At 42.5% G+C, this 17,370-nt stretch overlaps 1 protein-coding gene and 1 long non-coding RNA gene across 6 annotated transcripts in view; both read left to right on the top strand.

Annotated features, from left to right (window-relative positions):
• Window positions 1-17,370, top strand: part of LHFPL3 (LHFPL tetraspan subfamily member 3) — a 255,426-nt gene that overhangs the window by 66,001 nt on the left and 172,055 nt on the right. The window lies entirely within an intron of this gene.
• Window positions 4,177-5,476, top strand: LOC113965657. The gene is made up of 3 exons (XR_003533594.1): window positions 4,177-4,257; window positions 4,692-4,787; window positions 5,350-5,476. It is a non-coding gene; the product is annotated as an uncharacterized LOC113965657 (long non-coding RNA).

The following is a 17,370-nucleotide window of genomic DNA, read 5'->3' as shown; positions in this document are numbered from 1 at the left end:
AGCTTTAAGTTTCACAAGAGCAACATAGTTCTTGCTAATCAAATCTTTGTTGAACAAGAAGCAGTGAAATGAAGTACTGTATTCAGACAAACAGCTAAGAATTTCACTAACAAATACCACAGAAGGAAACCACATTAATCTGTTTTTCACAGTTGTGAGTGCAATTAAATGGCATATTTTAGGGGAAAATGCTTTTTCATGGGGGAATCCTAACTTCTTCCTAACGGTTAGTGTTGCTGCTCAGTGCATGCTGCAGTAAAAAGTTTCCCTTTATGACAATAAAAACTGTGATCATCTGTAGAGTTAAGAAAATACAGAAGAAATTATGTCCATACATGATTGCTCATACTAGCAAGTAGAGTATTGACTGGCGGAATAATGTTGCTCATAGGATTTGCCATGGTTATACAAACTCCGTATTAGGCTAATTGATAAGGAAGAAAACCCTTCGTCTCTCTTCTATCGTACCCCAGCCAATGCTTCACTGGCAGACTGGAGCCCTAGGAGTGCTGCTGTAATAATAACTGTATGTCAATTCAGTAATGATATGTTAATTCAAAATTCTGTATAGACAATGTGATTTTCTAGGATTTATTCCTATTTTCTCCATTACTGTGTTAATTACATTACTGGATTTGGTGAGCAGAAACTTAGTGTGTCTCCCAAATTTCGGCAGCTGATGCAAAACTTGAGCAATTGATCTTGGTGATTTTGTGTAGCACTGCAGGTGATGCACTGCGTGGGAGGTGGAGGAAGATTTTATTGATCCGGTAATGTCATTCCCCATACTTCTGTCCTCCCACTGAACTGACCATTTAGTCTCTGCTGCAATAATTTATGTGTTGCAGAGCTACGCTTCTCTCTCTAGTGCAACACCAACCTCTCAAAGAAAGATGGTCATGACCTCTCTTCACTTTACTAAACCACATCTATTCCTTGGGACTTGTATTCTGACTCTGTGTTGTGGCTGATTGAGGTTTTAGGGGTTTTTTTTGTGCATACATTTATACTCACTCAAAGTATCAGAGATTATTTTTGCTGGGCCTGCAGGAAGAATGATACCTGTATAGTTTGTCATAAAAACCATCAGACATGTAAGTCTGTATTTATTCACTAAAGCAAACAAAACATCCTGAATGCCCAGGGTTATATTCATAATATGACAAGGAGGAGGCAGTCTGTGTGAATATAAATCAGAATTTATACATTGGAGCCTCTGCTTTTATAGTTTAGTCTTTTTCATTCTACAGAAGAAGCACAGTAATTTTCAATTAACAAGGCAAAATTATTTCTGCAGTTATGTAGTTAAACCTCACAACAGTTGTGTTTCCATAGACAGGGGCCATGGCGAGTGGAGGGTTTGTGTCTGAACTCCCCTAGTGAACTGGGGGGGGGGGGGGGGGCAGTCTGGAGTCACTAGGAGATAACCTCCGGAGCTTCCACCTCACCATGTAGAGATTGCTGCTGTGAATAAGGACATGGAATATGGAATGGCTTTTGTTTAAAATACCCAGCCTTTTCCTTTCAGAAGTAACAAAATGCTCTACCTAATGTTTTACCTAGAAAATGAGTGTCCAGCATCAGTGTTATCCTAATGGGGTCCTTCTTTGAGCATTCTCCTTCCCTAACTATGCAACACCCTTTCCCTCTGCAGCTGGCACTGGAGGAAGGGGTGCTAGCACCATTTTCAGACAAAAGTGTGCTGCTCAGCTAGGGCTAGCTTCTACATAGTATCACCATGGCCGGCAACCCCAGAAATGGTCTTTGCAGCAAAATGAGCACACAAGGTCCTCCAGGCAAGAAAGCTGTTTATACATGAAAGAGAGAAAAAATGGCCCCTGGAGATGTTCCTCAGGTCTACTTTGGTCTCTCCCCCTTCTACCCTTCCATTCCTGGCAGGCTGAAGTTGCAGTTCCCATGTACAGTTCCACTGAAAAGTGGACTGCTTTTCTAATAGGATGAGCAGACAGAGAAATGTGTGGATTTCCCTGGTCCCTGGCAGCGCTTCAGTACAGCCACCTCTAAAGTTTCCACTCATCTCAAATGTTCACTTGCCAGACTCTGTAGGGTATTTGTTCTTCAAATACATGTGGCATTTGTTCTTCATACATGAACTTCTTGTAATTTTACCTTAACACAAAATAACAGTGACACTAAACATATTAAACATGTGAAGCTTGCGTATGCAGCGGGATGGTCAGGATTCTGCTTGAGATTAAAGGTTGCATAAATGTTTACAAATCTGATATGGAATTGTCACTGATGGAGTGATACGTTACTTATGACCAACTTGGCTTTGATTCCATAACTGTGGATTTCTCAACATTTCTCAAGACTATTTGATATTTGCCTGCTAATTTGTTGTTGTTCTTATTCAGGAATGCAGTGTCTTTTTTGAATTCATAGTCCTGAATGAGGATTTCTCACTTAAATGCATTTTCCCATACTGTTACTTGCTCTAGTAGAAACTGTTAGAGAGAAATAGATTTGGGTTATTGTTCCTTCTGTAATAGTGAGGTTACTAATGGAAAAAGAAATCTAGATACAGTCCAGAAGTTTTTATTAACATTTTATTTGCCGATGTCTTAAATCTAGAAAGGTTATATCAAGTTTAAACTACATTAGCATTTGTATTGAGCACTAACTATTCCCTAATGACTTTAGAATTACAGTTTACTGCTGTGAATACTTAATCTTTCTTACAGTCTTTTAAATTAGAAGAATAAATGCTGCTGAAAAGAAAAAAATCAAGTTATGTACATGATAGAGGCTGCAAAACTATACTTTATGATTAAATCTGCCATAGTATTTGAAATTGATTTAGGACTTGATATACTTATTTTTCATGGAGGACTATATATGGAACAAAAATAAATCTAAATACAGTTCAGCCAAATATAAATCAATAAGGTGGAGAAGAGAGAGGCCCTAAACTATATCTCATTGCTTTTTGGTGCCTTCTATATACAAAAAAAAGAACCAGATTCTTAACTTTTAATATTTCAGGCATATATGTTGTCTTAGGACCCTGATATCAGCCCTGTCCACATCTATCTGCAGCTTGGGAGACTGAATTCATGGAAGTGTTACAAATGTGTGATCATTTAGAGGGAATTTTAAAGAATGCTCTTACTTTTAAGTGAGTTTCTCCAAGGAGCTGGTGAGAAAAGTGATGGGGCTGCTTTGTTAGGGAGGGAGAAGTCCTAGAACCTGCAACATTTTGAAACTTTAATTGCAATTCTTCTTGCAATGCTTATCAGGTGAATTGTATGTATTATATAATGTGAAACACTGTGCTAATCATAGCAGTGATTATTATGCAAAGCCTTTTTCCAAGGTAGGTCTTAAAATGCCCTAAGGACACAGCAGGGAAGTGTTGGGGAATTCAGGATGCATTTTCACACTTTTATTCTATTTTATTCCCTCACATTTCGCTCACCTCATGCCAATCATTTGTTAATGAAGTGTAGGGACTTTCCTTGTTGTCATTTGTTCTGAAATTGTACCTTGCCTCTGAGATATACACTGGAGGAAGAACTCGCCATTCAGATGTTCCTCTCCTTTCAGTCAACCTTTGTAGATCAAATACAAAAAGAAGGTGACTGTGAAATGCAGTGACCTTCTTGGTGCTGCAATCTCAAATCAACAAACATAGTAAAAAAATAATTAGGAACTCTTTTTTCAATATCATACGGCTGTAGAATTAATTTTGCATTTTTTCCAGTGAAAACTTTGAAAATTGTGATACAATGATGCTCACTTAGAAAAAACAAGAATAAAAAGGTGCAGGATAATAACACCATTGCTTTCTACCATCTAGGTTTCATATAAATTTGATCATTTCATAGCATCATCACTCTAAATAGACTATTACCTACACCAGAAGTGGAAGCCTTCATCATGTTGGTGCGCAGTAAAACCCAGCACAGGTCATGGCAGTCAGGCTGTGACTCAGGACAATGCAGGTCCTGCTTCCAGGAGGACCCCACTCTTTCCCCTCCACTCACTGTTGCATGCATTTTATTTTATTTTGCAACAGTTCTCAAACTTATATTTACTCTGAATTCTTCCGTGCCAAATGACTGTACACTAAGAAGACAGTTTATTCACTTGCCCAGTGATGTTACTGACATAACAGTGGAGTTGGTTCTGTGGCCAGTTGTTTATAGGAGTGAATGGTTAGGTACATAAGAAATGGACTGTGAGCCATTAACTCAATGTATTTCCTAGGACAGGTGGTTGGCCAAAGTTGAAAACGTGTGACTTATTTCATACTAGGGATTTGTTTTAAAGCTTATTGTAGGACTGTTTTCCTCTTTTATTTAGTTGCTCCGTTGTTGAAATGATAGGATTCAATCCTACGGTCTGTCCTCAGATCACAGCTGTCGTGGCTCTCAGTTAGTGATATCATTACCTGAAGGTGATAAGTAAATGTTCATCTAAGCGTGCAGTAGTTTATGGGGGAGAGTTTGAGAGTAGGTATCCAGTCTGCCTGGAGGTCCATTCGGCCTGTGGGGTGGTCAGACTCACATCACTCCCCTCCCAGGGAAGGTTCCTCCTCCTTCACTGTGGTCACTGTGATGTGAAGCTTTTGACCTTGTGAGATGGTGAGAACTCAGGTCACCTCCTCCTCGGCAAGCAGAGAGACAGATTACATTTTGGTTGCTGTCTCTGCTCTGGTTGTTCTCCAGTTACCTCCTGCCAAATACCAGCATTTCCCATTGGGTAGAGCACCGCCTACCTATTGAGGACTGGATTGCCATCACCCACACAGCTCTTCTTCCATGGTCAGGACTAGTGCTGTCACCCCATGATGTTTCAGCATGGGGAAGAGGTCAGAGATGCCCCTGGCCCCACCAACATCAGACACATTCTGCTGTACAGGCATCTTTCCAGGCAGGATGGATCAGGTGCGTCCAGAGAAGTTGTCTACACTCATCTCTGCACAGGGCTGGGGAGGGTCTCTTAGGTTCTTGGTCATGATTAGGTCCAAAGAAGGCACTAAGCTGTGTAAATCTGCCAGGAGAGCACTCACTGTGGGGGACAACTCCAGATGCAGGCACCTCTCAGGGTTTGGCCTGATGTTGAATATTGCATCCATGGGCTGAGACACAGAACTCCAACAAAAAAAATCAACTATAGCCATCAATTCCTTTTGTTACTGTGGGCCCAATCCACAGCAGGGCTTGAGCTTCCAGCTGTCAGTGTAACCCCTGATGTCCCACTAACCACTGTGAGGAAGGCAGGCTGCCAAGGTTGGCATTAGGAACCTGAATACTATTGTAGTTCATGGTTCCAGGGAATTAGCTTCCTACTGGAGGAAAGCAACTGTTGTCCTCCCCTTCCCAGGCATGCACTGCCACTGGCTGATTTCTGGAGCACAAGAGTGTTTCATCCATCTTCCCAGTTCTACATGGGACAAAAATTTACTCCAGCATTTAAAGCCTAAGTAAGGAAATTTATCGACAAGACTATGGGAACATCCCTCTTCCATTGTCATCACAGAAAGTAAGTCTAAGATTCCTCAACTCATACTGTGTATTTTTGAGTAGGTCAGGACTCTCCTTTTGTTTTTAACATGGACATTTATTTATGTGCTATTTCTTTCAGCAGTGCATGCAGGGCTGCTGTGGGATAGTAACCATAGTAACTGAAGAACATGGAAGACGTAATTTCATCCCCAAAATGCATATTACTGGGTTTCTGTTTACTGTACAGGAATTGTCTCATTCCCTAAACAACAGAAGGAAGTGAAAAGTTACTTGTTTCACAGCAATTAAAGGAGAAACTGGGCAGACAGTGGAAGTAAATGATGAATCACTCACCAATAAATAATTTCTTTTCCTAGAAATGTCTTTGTTCAGAGGACTGCTAAGCCTAACCCTGAGGAACTTGAAAAATGCAAAATATGCATCAGGTGCTGTTCTGGTAGGTCCAGGAAGCCAGTATAGACAGATAAGACCAAAAAGAAATCTAAGTTCTGGTTTTATATATATATTACATATTCAATAACAATATTTTTATATTTAATAACAATGAAATAACCTGGTCTGAGGCTTTCTTATCCACACTAGGCATTTCACCATCTTTGTGAACATTGTCAGACGATCTGAAGGGTCTGCTGCATGGCTTTACTGACACAATGCCAAAGTCATGTTTCTATGTTATAGGCAGTGTGTAACTTGCCTCTTACTCCAAAGCAGATGCACCAAACACAGCAGTAATGCAGTGTGGGGCTCAGCCCCTCGTCTTTGATGTCCAGCTTTGAATGTTCACCTACAGAAGCGAAGCGGGGATCTCCCAGGGTTTGCCTCCAGGTGATGGAGCTCAGCACCTCAGGAAATCGTCCTGAGGATTGAGGCCCCATGAAGAGGAAAGGGAAGCTGGGGAGTTAGAGCCAGAATTTGTTTCATGTGATTTAAAACTGTTTGGCAGGAAATGAGTGTGAAATAATACTGGAAAAGACAAAAAGTGATTCCACTGCTTTGCTATCTTCAGCCTGATAGAATTGGCCTGTTATGTGACAGGTCAGATATGATGTTCTGTGCATGACCAAAACCTTTTTACTTGCTTGACAGAGGTCCCCATCTGACCTAGGGGAATGTAGGATATTGCTGCAGAATGCTTGTTGCAAAAAATCTAGTGCTTTCTGTCCTACTCCCTTTCTCCATCTAAACAATCCTAGTTCCCCTGTGCGTGAGTGCCCCAGAAGAGGCAGCACTGTGGCTGCAGTGGTTTCTGTTTCCAACTGTGTAACAGACTTGGGTATGTTAGGGACCAAACCAAAATCATGACAGTATACAGTCATTTGAGGTGTTGTCCTCTGTCTTTCCCTTGATAGCACATAGACAGGTGCATTTATTGTTGAATAAAATCACTTACTGTAAACAGGCTTCTGTACTAAATAGTTCTAGGGATTTATTTTTATGTGCATTTGAAAAATTAGTACCTTGATGGATCACACACCAATAAATAGTTTCTTTTCCTAGAAATGCCTTTATTCAGGGGACTGCTAAGCCTAACCCTGAGGAACTTGAAAAAATCATCATCATCATCATCATCATGGCTAGGCTTCGCGAACGAAGATTTGGGAAGGGCTCTACCCACTATTCTTGCAAGCGCGTTGGTGGCTAAAAAGGCCAATACGAGAAAGGCAAGTCCGGTTGCAAAAGACACAGCAGAAAGACTCCTTAGATGGTATATTCTGCAAGGCTCGATTCTTTCTGCGTTGTCTTTTCTCCTCAAGGGTGATCCTGCGTGCTTTCTCAAAAGCATCAGCGGCGTTATAAATGGACTGTCTCCAGGCCTCCCGGTTAGAGGCCAGAGTAGACCAGTTATGGTGATCAATATGCCCAAGGCTGAGTTGTTGCTTCAGGGAGTCCTTGTATCTTTTCTTCGGAGCTCCTCTCTTGCGGCAGCCGGAGGCAAGTTCACCATAGAGCAGGATCTTAGGGAGGCGGTGGTCCTTCATCCTGGAGACGTGCCCTGCCCAGCGCAGTTGCGTTCTCAGTAGCATGGCTTCAATACTTGTGATTGCTGCCTGTTCGAGAACAGATGTATTGGTCACATAATCTGACCAGTGGATGTTCAGGATTGTACGGAGGCAGCGTTGATGGAAGCGTTCTAGGAGACGCAGGTGGTGGCGGTAGATGACCCATGTTTCGGAACCATATAAAAGAGTAGACAGCACTATGGCTCTGTAGACACTGATCTTGGTACCTTTCTTCAAGTGTTTATTACGCCATACTCTTTTATGGAGTTTTCCAAAAGCACTATATGCCTTCGCTAACCTATTGTCTATCTCCCCGTCAATCTTACCATCTGAGGAGATGAGGCTGCCTAAGTAATTAAACTGTTGGACTGATTTGAGTTCTGATTGGCCGATGGTGATGTGGGGATGATGGAGGACTTCCTGGGGTGCAGGTTGATGGAGAACTTCCGTCTTCTTTAAGCTGACTTCCAGCCCAAAGAGCTCAGCAGCATCTGCAAAGCAGGATGTTAAACGCTGCAGGGCTGCTTCTGTGTGAGCGACAAGGGCGGCGTCATCAGCATAAAGCAGCTCCCGGACAAGATGGTTCAGGGTCTTAGTGTGGGCCTTCAGTCGCCTTAGGTTGAATAGGCTTCCATCAGTACGATATCGAATGTAGATACCGTCCTGATCATCGAGGTCTGCCGTGGCCCTTTGGAGCATCATACTGAAAAAGATTGTGAATAAGGTAGGAGCGAGAACGCAGCCTTGTTTCACGCCGTTCTTTATTAGAAAGGGCTCAGAAAGTGTGTTGCCATATCTGACTTGGCCATGCTGATCTTCATGAAGTGAGGTGATCAATTTAAGGAACTTGGGGGGACAACCTAAACGTTCCAAAATCTGCCAGAGACCTTTTCTGCTCACAGTATCGAAAGCCTTGGTGAGGTCGACAAAGGTTACAAAGAGACCTTTGTTCTGTTCCCTACACTTCTCTTGCAGTTGTCTGAGAACAAATATCATGTCTGTGGTGCTCCTGTTGGCTCTGAAGCCACACTGAGATTCAGGTAGAATTTCTTCTGCTATAGCGGGAATTAGTCTGTTCAGGAGTATTCTTGCCAAGATTTTGCCAGCAATGGAGAGCAGAGTAATACCACGGTAATTTGAGCAGTCTGATTTAGTACCTTTCTTCTTATACAAGGTGATGATGACTGCATCACGAAGGTCTGAAGGTAGTTCACCTAGTTCCCAGCAGCGCACCACAAGCTCATGAAATTTAGCATGGAGTGCAAGGCCCCCATGTTTCCAGACTTTGGGTGGAATTCCATCAACCCCAGCTGCCTTGCCAATTTTCACCTGCTGTATGGCCTTGAGGGTTTCTCCTAAAGTGGGGGCAGTATCCAATTCGTATTTCACCGGTCGTTGTGTGATGGACTGAATTGCTGAGTCTTGGACTACACGGTTGGTACTAAAAAGAGTCTGAAAGTGTTCAGACCATCTATTCAGTATGGAGGTTTTATCTGTCAGAAGCGTTTGACCATCTGCACTGAGTAGTGGGCTATGGATTTGGTATGTAGGCCCGTATGCTGTTTTGAGGGCCTCATAGAATCCTTTGTGGTCCCCTGTATCTGCACAAAGTTGAGCTTTTGCAGCTAGATCGGTCCACCACTTGTTCTGGATGTCACGGAGTTTCTGTTGGAGCTTGCTGCATGCAAGACGAAAGGCTACTTTTCTTGCGGGACAGGATGGCAGTGCAAGGTGTGCTTGGTGGGCGGTTCTCTTCTTCCTCAACAATTCCTGGATTTCATGATTGTTTTCATCAAACCAGTCTTTGTTCTTCTTGAGGGAGAACCCTAAGGATTCTTCGGAGGATTGCAGGATGCAGCTTTTAATATGATGCCAAATTGCTTCAGGAGAGGAATCTGCAGAATCTGTGGAATGGTTATCAAGCTTAGTTTGAAGGTTTGCCTGGAATCTTTCTCTTACTGTGGCTGATTGGAGATCGTTAACTTGGACTCTTCTCCTTGGGATACTGCCCTTTTTGGGTTTGAATTTGAGATTGAAATTGAGTTTACAGCGCACAAGCCGATGGTCTGTTTGACATTCTGCGCTGGGCATCACGCGGGTATGGAGGACATCGCGGACGTCTCTCCGTCGCACCAAGACATAATCAATGAGGTGCCAATGCTTAGATCTGGGGTGCATCCAGGTTGTCTTTAGGCTATCTTTCTGCTGAAAGATAGTGTTGGTAATGGTAAACTGTTGCTCCGCGCAGAATTCTAGCAGAAGTCGACCATTATCGTTGCAGTTTCCAACGCCATGCTTGCCTAATATTCCTTTCCATGCTTCAAAATTTTTGCCTACTCTGGCGTTGAAATCACCAAGGATAATGATCTTATCATCTGCTGGTACCTTTTGGATAAGGTAGCGCAGGTCAGCGTAAAATTTATCTTTTTCAGCAGGGTCAGCTTGGAGAGTTGGGGCATATATGCTGAAGATGACAACGTGTTGGTTGTTATTTAGTGGAAGGCGTAGGGAGATAATGCGATCAGAGTGACCTGTCGGCAGATTTTCGAGTTTAGGGACTGTAGTGGTTTGAGCCAGGTTCTCCCCCTGAAACTAGGAAAGTGGTAACCCCCAGGGGGTGGTGACCCTTGGGGCTTGACCCAATCAGTACTCCTGCAAAATATAAACATATCTCTGGAGACCGGAAAAGAAGCAGTGATACTTGTTGTGAGAAGAAGAGGTGGCCATGTTGTAGAGGCCACGAGGAGAAGGGGCTCCGGCCCCTTGGGGGCCTCTGCCCCCCCCAGCCCCCAGTTGGGGGGCTGCAGGGACTTGGAACAGTGTTAGCTGGACTGAGTGCCTGTGGCTAGGAGCTGGGGGAGTTTTCTCCCCTGTAAGCAGAAGTGGGAGACGCTGGGAGCAGCGACGGAGCAGCAGCGGAGACAGCAGCGTCCGAAGAGCAGTGGCAAAGAGCCAACTGATAAGAACCAAGAGAAGCAGCAGATGCCGGTATGCAACTGAAGCAGACACAGAGTTGTCTGAGGGAACGAAAAAGAGCCAGCAGCAGAAAGCAAGACAAGAAACCCGAGCCAGCAGCAAGAAGAGAGTTTCGGAGGGTAAGAACTGGACAAACCAAAACCCCCAAACTCGCTAGAGACCCCTCTGAGAAAGAGGAGGGGGTGGTGGACTGAGAGGAGTCCTAAAGTGCAGTATGCACTGCTGAGAGGAGCTAGGAAGCTCATGGCCTCCTGAGAGCTACGCCAGGATGGCCAAAGGAATGTGTGTGGAGGGGGTGACCTTGGGTTTCCCCCCCCCCTCCTTGCTGCAGCTTCAGAGAAGCTGGCAGCCATCTTTGAAGCAGAGCACAGAAGCTCTGTGAAGGGGCTTGATTTCCCCTGAAGATACCAGACTGTCACGAAGACCCCCGTGCTTCGTGATATGACCGTGGTGGAACGACCTTGTCTGGGGTTACGTAGTCCACGGAAAGACCCCCGTTTTGAAGACGGAGGGCCGAGGGGCTTGGAGACCCCCCTCGTGTGTATTGGCAAGGATCCAGCTGCAACTGCTGCCTGAAAGAGAAGAAGAAAGCCTGCTGCCTAGAGAGAGACCTGTTGCTCAGAGACTGGAAGGGGTCTTTTCTTCTTCTTCTCTCCTGGACTTTTATTTGGAGGGAGAAGAGATTTGGCCCATTGTAAATATTACTGTCATGGTAGAGATAGATATAGAGTTAAGATTGTATGCAGTGTATTATAGTATTTATTTATGTGTATAGTCTTTGTAATATATTCCTTCCCCCATATTGAGTCTCGTGTTTTTGTCTGGAAAACCCATCTCACATGGGGTTGAGACTGTGGGAGGGGGGCTAGGAATCAGAATTGGATTTTGGGCCTGCTCAAACCATGACAGGGATAATAGAGTTTTTGATCATGAAGCCGACACCAGAGAGATGTTTTTCGGTTCTGGACTTACCTGACCAAAAGAGAGTGTAACCGGCACCGTGTTCTCTGAGGCTGCCTTCCTCATGAAGGCGAACTTCACTGAGAGCAGCTATGTCGATGTTGAGACGGGCCAGCTCATGGGCAATTAGGGCAGAGCGACGCACAGGACGTCCGCTGTCCGCAGAATCGAGCATGGTTCTGATGTTCCAGCATGCTAGAGTTAATTTAGGTACACCTTTGGAGGCAGGTGCGTGCCTTTGTCTTTTGCTCTTTGTGCGATCGCATTGGAAGAAGATGCCCGTTGGTCTGCGGTTAACCAACCGGGTGAAGGTGGAGATGAGCTTTGTTTAGGCCACCTTTTCTAGGCCCCTCTCCGAGTGGAGCAAGCAGTGCTGTCCTTGAAAAGGCTGCTTGGTCGTTCAGGGTGCTGCCCCAAGAGACTCTCATCTCCGTCAGTCTCAAATGACCAATATCCTGAACCGCCTGCATGCAGGGTTGAGTCTGCGGCTCCCAGTGCACCTTTCACCTACCGTTTCGACCCTCGCCCATCGCTGCAGGACTTTTTGCATGTGGGTAAAGCCTTCAAGCCTGCGCAATGGATTTTTTAGGTGAGATGCAGTATGCGCGGAACTGAACCCACCCTTTAATCCTGAGATTCATCTGCCAGGGCCGAGCAAGCTTGGACGGTGGCAGCGAGGTCCTCAGGACGTAGGTTTGATTAGAGTGACCTTCTCTTAGATGGATGGCCTTACAGGGCTAAGCGAGCTCCATCTGCCCGGGTTTGGTATGAGAGTTGTCCTTCTCCTAGGATGACTGCCAGAAGGCTAATGAGCTCATCCTGCCCAAGAATGAAGTGAATCTGGTCCTATGGTTTTGACCTGTCTGGCATGGGCGACCCTACCGAGGGCATGAACCCTCGCCAGCATAGCTCGCAACCACATAGGACTTGAAAAAATACTACACTGCTTAATGAGATTATAACCAAGTTTTTAATAACTTAATAAATTACCCTTTACTTTTGAACTGATATTTACTTTTCCCTGCTCTCAGAGGGAAACAAATTTTAAAATGAAAGAAACTGAGTTTTTCAGAATAATGACTTCACAAGTCAGATATTAATGAAAAACAATAATGATGAGAACTGTTGACTTAATATGAAAAGTGAGGCAGCTTAGTACTCCTTAGCTGGTCTAATGCTGAAATTGGATATACTTATTTATCTTTTTAGGAACCTCCTCACATTATGACTTTTCACAGACTTGATTTTAGTATTAGTATTTTCATCATATGGAAAGACTTACTTTCCTCCATTATGCTCAAAAAATGTTACCTGGGGACAAATAAGCATTTTTGCGACAGTGGAGAAGAATAAGCAAAATAATAAATGTGTAATAAAAAGCATCTTTCATGCTTCTACACTTCTTTGCACTTTCACATGGATTATCAAGGGCACATACAACTCACCAGTGAATATTTCAGGGTTTTCCATGCTGCATTTCTTCCCTACTTTGATCTCTGGAACACATTTCTCATGAAAATGTTGGTATTTCCCCAGGTTTTGCTCATGGGCCTGAAAACAATAAACTAATTGTTTCTTGTCCGGCAGAGAAAGTGGGAGGATACTGCTGCAAATTAGATAGCAACAACAATAACAACAGCAATAATATCAATGGTTATTCACTTCATAGAACAATTACAATGAAACTTCTAAAATTACTTTTTTGCCTTAAAGAAAAAAAAAATCCCTTAGAAGACTTCCAATGTACAGTGGAGAATAAACAACAAAACTATTTTAGAAATATAACAATAATTGATGAATAAATTGATTACAAGAAAAATATGTTTTAAAGATTCATGAATAAATGCAGCTAACCGAATCAACATCACAATTAGCAAAAGATGTCTGTATGAAAAATGCATTGTCAAATAAATGTTTTGTAAGTGAAAGCAGTAAAGGAGGCTGGCTCTTGTACAAGAAGGAAAGAAGATTAATTGGTATTTTTAACTGAATTGAATACACTTTATTCCTGGGAAGAGTTTGATTTCTTTACCTCAAGCTGCAGACCTGTTCCCTTTCAAAAGGTTGCGAAAATATTTTTTCAGCATTCAAGGGATGTCCTTCCATGTCCCTTCCAACCAGCAGAAAAATAAGAAAAACATCTAAAGTTCAGATGTTTAGAAAAATATTGCCCTGAGATCTGAAACCAAATACAAGAAATTCCCTGCTGAAAGCATTTATTCTCCCTGCAAGGTAGAGGCAGTGACAGGTGTATTTATTTTAAAGGGAAGGTGCCCCTGCCTGTCTGCATCACAGCCTGGAGGAAAACACTAATAACTCCAACTTCAGTGGCTGTGGAGAAGGAGACTCATCCGTTAAAGCAGTTCCTGTGTAAGGACTGATACCACAGGAGTATCATAGGCATCCACTCTAGGTAGATGAGTAGGAGCACAGCATGTTGGATGTCAGATCTACTGCTGGGTTAATTGCTCCTCTTTCTCAGAGCCTGGCAGTGAACAAGCAGGACCAACCCTAGCTTCTCTGAGGAAGCTACTAAATAATCTGCTAATCCTTCTGATGGAGCCATTAGTTTCAGTGGCTTTGTCTCCTCCTAGATGGCATTGACACGTCATGACCAGAATGGGAGCTGGTAGCTCTTTTTTGTTTGCACTGATTGCCTTGGTTGCTTACCGTACACACCTGTTGAGCATGAGCTGAAGCATGAATGAGAAAATATATTCTTAACATGTAATTTCTCACAGTAATTAGGAATATCCCCAAAGCTCCTTGATTTTGTGAGCTCTCCAAGCTTGCCCTCCCTTCTGGTTTATGGCTTCATGTTCAATTTATTTTGGTTTGTAGTGTATCATTTGTGCTGACATGGTTTGACTTGGTTTTGACATTGTATTATTGTCTTCCCAGCCTTGCTCTGCTGGCTGTATGAGTGTCTGATGATACTCAGTGGCATGCAAATAAATAGACAATTACAGTTGGTACAACATCCATTGTATTTCACAATGTGCAGACTCCGTACTTGATTTTCAAACCTAAACATGTGTAAGTGATTTCAATAAGCTGTTTTCTGAAAATACCCATTACTGTCAATCCCATGGAAAATATCCATTTTAAATGTCCTTATTCTGCAGTTAGTACTTGATTGGCCCAAAGATCTGAGAAAGGTCCTGCTTACCTGCTGGGGTGCTGCATTGCTCCTTCAGCATCTCTCTCTGATTTGGGTGCTTGCACACAGGCCTATAACCCACCCCAGCAGATGGAAAGCTCAAACAGCTTCCCATTTTATGTTTTGTTTGCACTTAAAAACTTATGATACTTTGCAGTCTCAATACAAGCTGGATTTAAATGAAAGGAGCTGTGAAATCACAGTGTGGTTGTGTTAAAATGAAGGACAGTTGTGTACAAGCACACTGTGGTCTTGCAAACAGACATTCACGTTTCTTTCCTGTTGACCTAGGTTGCGAAAGGAGGAGTAGGATGCACCTCTCCTAGCTGCTGAGAGTATTCATCATGACAGAGTGCCAGAGGATGATGTATAGAGCAGTCACGTCCTGGGATAAGAAACAACAAGATATAACAGTGCTGTTTTCCAGCAGATCCCATGACTTTTTCCCTGGCAAAAATTGTAGAGAAGATTCTGACTTTTCTTGTGGAGGAACAAGCTGTTTTAGAGAGCACTGCCAGAAAGTTGTAGTGTTTGGTGATGAGATTCAGGAAGCAGACTGTATGAAATTTCTGTGCTATCCACCAGAATTGTATGGTACAGCCCATCTACACGAGTTTTATTCCTGGGCTTAGTAGCATTCAGCCAAATCTGCTAATAAAACTTAATGGATCAAATTATCTATTCCACATTCAAAAGTTGTATGTGCTCAGAGAGATAGAAATAGAGCAGTAAAAAAAGGCAGTCGATTGAAATGTGAAGTCAAGTGATTGAAGAGCTTTATAAGCAGTCAAGTTTCACATTTCTGGAATACATCATGAGAAAGCTCATACAGGTGTTCTGGCCTGCAGATCCTGCTGTGCACCCTGTTCTCCCTCTCCTCAATTATGAGTATCTTTTTCATCTGCTGTAAGTAGGATCTTGGTCCATGAAGCTCAGCTTATTGACCACTTTCTTCTCTAGCTGTCCATCCAGCTCTGTCTGTGCTTTATCTTAAATCCCCATCTGTGCGATAGAGTAGCAGAAATTGTGTGAAAACACTTTAGCATAAGTCTCCAAGACTTGAATTCAAACACAGCATTTCCACACTCCGGCACTCCATTCCCTCCCCTTTTAGGTTTTTCCAACCCCTAATAGAAAATTTCAATAGCAATAATTGTTCCTATATCAGTCATTAAAACATCAAAGAAATACAGTTCATTACTAAATAGGTGTTAGTTATAGAGAGGTTCACGGTGAATAATGAAATCCCAAGCACAGTGGCAGTAACGCTAATCTTTGTTTTGCAAATATTCCCCAAGGCCTTTTTCAGTAAAAGAGCTAAATGCTCTTCTGCAAGCATCAGGTCTTCTTTAGTTTTTTTCCTTCATTTTCTCTTCTGTTTTTATAGCCACCATCTATTTTTAATTTCCTAACTATGTCCTTAACCCAACAGTATTGGTTTGAACTCTTTATGATGGGCTTGCAGGGTTAAATTCTGCAATTACAGACTCTGCAGTCCCAGTAATGCTGGTTTTGGCTCTGTGAATCTACATTTGTGTTTGTTTATGCTGAAAAGGTCATTTTTGAAGAAGGAATATCGCTGTTGGACTGCCCAGCAGCTCACTGTTTCACTGAGGAATTAAAAAAACATTTGATTTCTTCTTACATGGTTGCAGCTCTACTCCTACTTCCTGTGGAGGTGTTCAGCAGGGATGTCGGAAGAGACAGGATCATATCCCCACTTCCTTTCCCCCATATAAAGAGTACTGTTGGCTTTATGGAGGTGTATTTTTTGCAAAGAAGTACAGCTATGTAGTATTGCTGTGCATTCTACAAAATCCATAATGGCCTCTAGGATCAAGTAGATCTGTGTTGCCTAAAATTTGGGATAGTATCCAAGACTTAAAATACTTTTGTACGAATACATATTCATAGTTAGAAACAATATCCAAAGTATAATACAGGGTTGTAGCCTCTGGTGATAGCTCATTTTGAAATATTGTAATCTAGAAAAGTAGGCATAAAGGTTTGGGTATTTCATTTAGTATTCATATTAGATGAACTTTCTTACTTCATCATAAAGTCACAATCAAAACTTATGCATGGTTGCTTTTTGGGATATTGATCCATGACCATGCAGGAAGCCTGGCAAAGCTTCTGTTAAATTATTGCAGCTCTCAAGAGTGACTGAGCAAAGGATTAATGTAGAAGACTGTTAATCAAATTAAGTGTTTCCTAAAATTCTGTAATACATTTTATGCACAAAGGAAACTTCGGTAAGAACTCATTATTACAACACAAATTATTTATTCTATTGTATTTCATAATACCAAATGGAAATTTGTTCTCTTCTTCAATGAAATCTGGTGTTCAAACATTATAGCATGAAACCTGGAAAAAAGCCTGTGTGTATAATGATTTGCAGCAGGAAAAGAGTAAGTACAATGTGAACAAAAAGGTGAAATGGAGGTTCATCTCTTGTTTAGTTACTCATATGTCATTTGGCACCATCACAACTATCTCTTATAGACACCAAAGTCATAATCACCCCTGAGATATGGTCTCCAAAGTTGCCCTCTGGCAGTCTGACTCCCTTACATGTTCTTGAGAGCACTGGATCACCTCAATCCCAATGGGATCCTCCACCTCTTGTATAATGTTAATTGACTATTGCTGATAATTATGTCTGGATTAACAGAGCTAGTAATGCTCCTCTGGTCTGGTGGGTGGATTAATTAAGTAATGCCTGTAAAGAAATGCAAAAATGAAAATATTCTGCAAGTTCTAAATAGTAATATTTATG

This window comes from Neopelma chrysocephalum, unplaced genomic scaffold, assembly GCF_003984885.1.
Source record: "Neopelma chrysocephalum unplaced genomic scaffold, ASM398488v2 Primary Assembly neopelma1_45, whole genome shotgun sequence".
NCBI classification, from domain to species: domain Eukaryota; kingdom Metazoa; phylum Chordata; class Aves; order Passeriformes; family Pipridae; genus Neopelma; species Neopelma chrysocephalum.
This window is presented reverse-complemented; position numbering and strand designations above follow the sequence as displayed.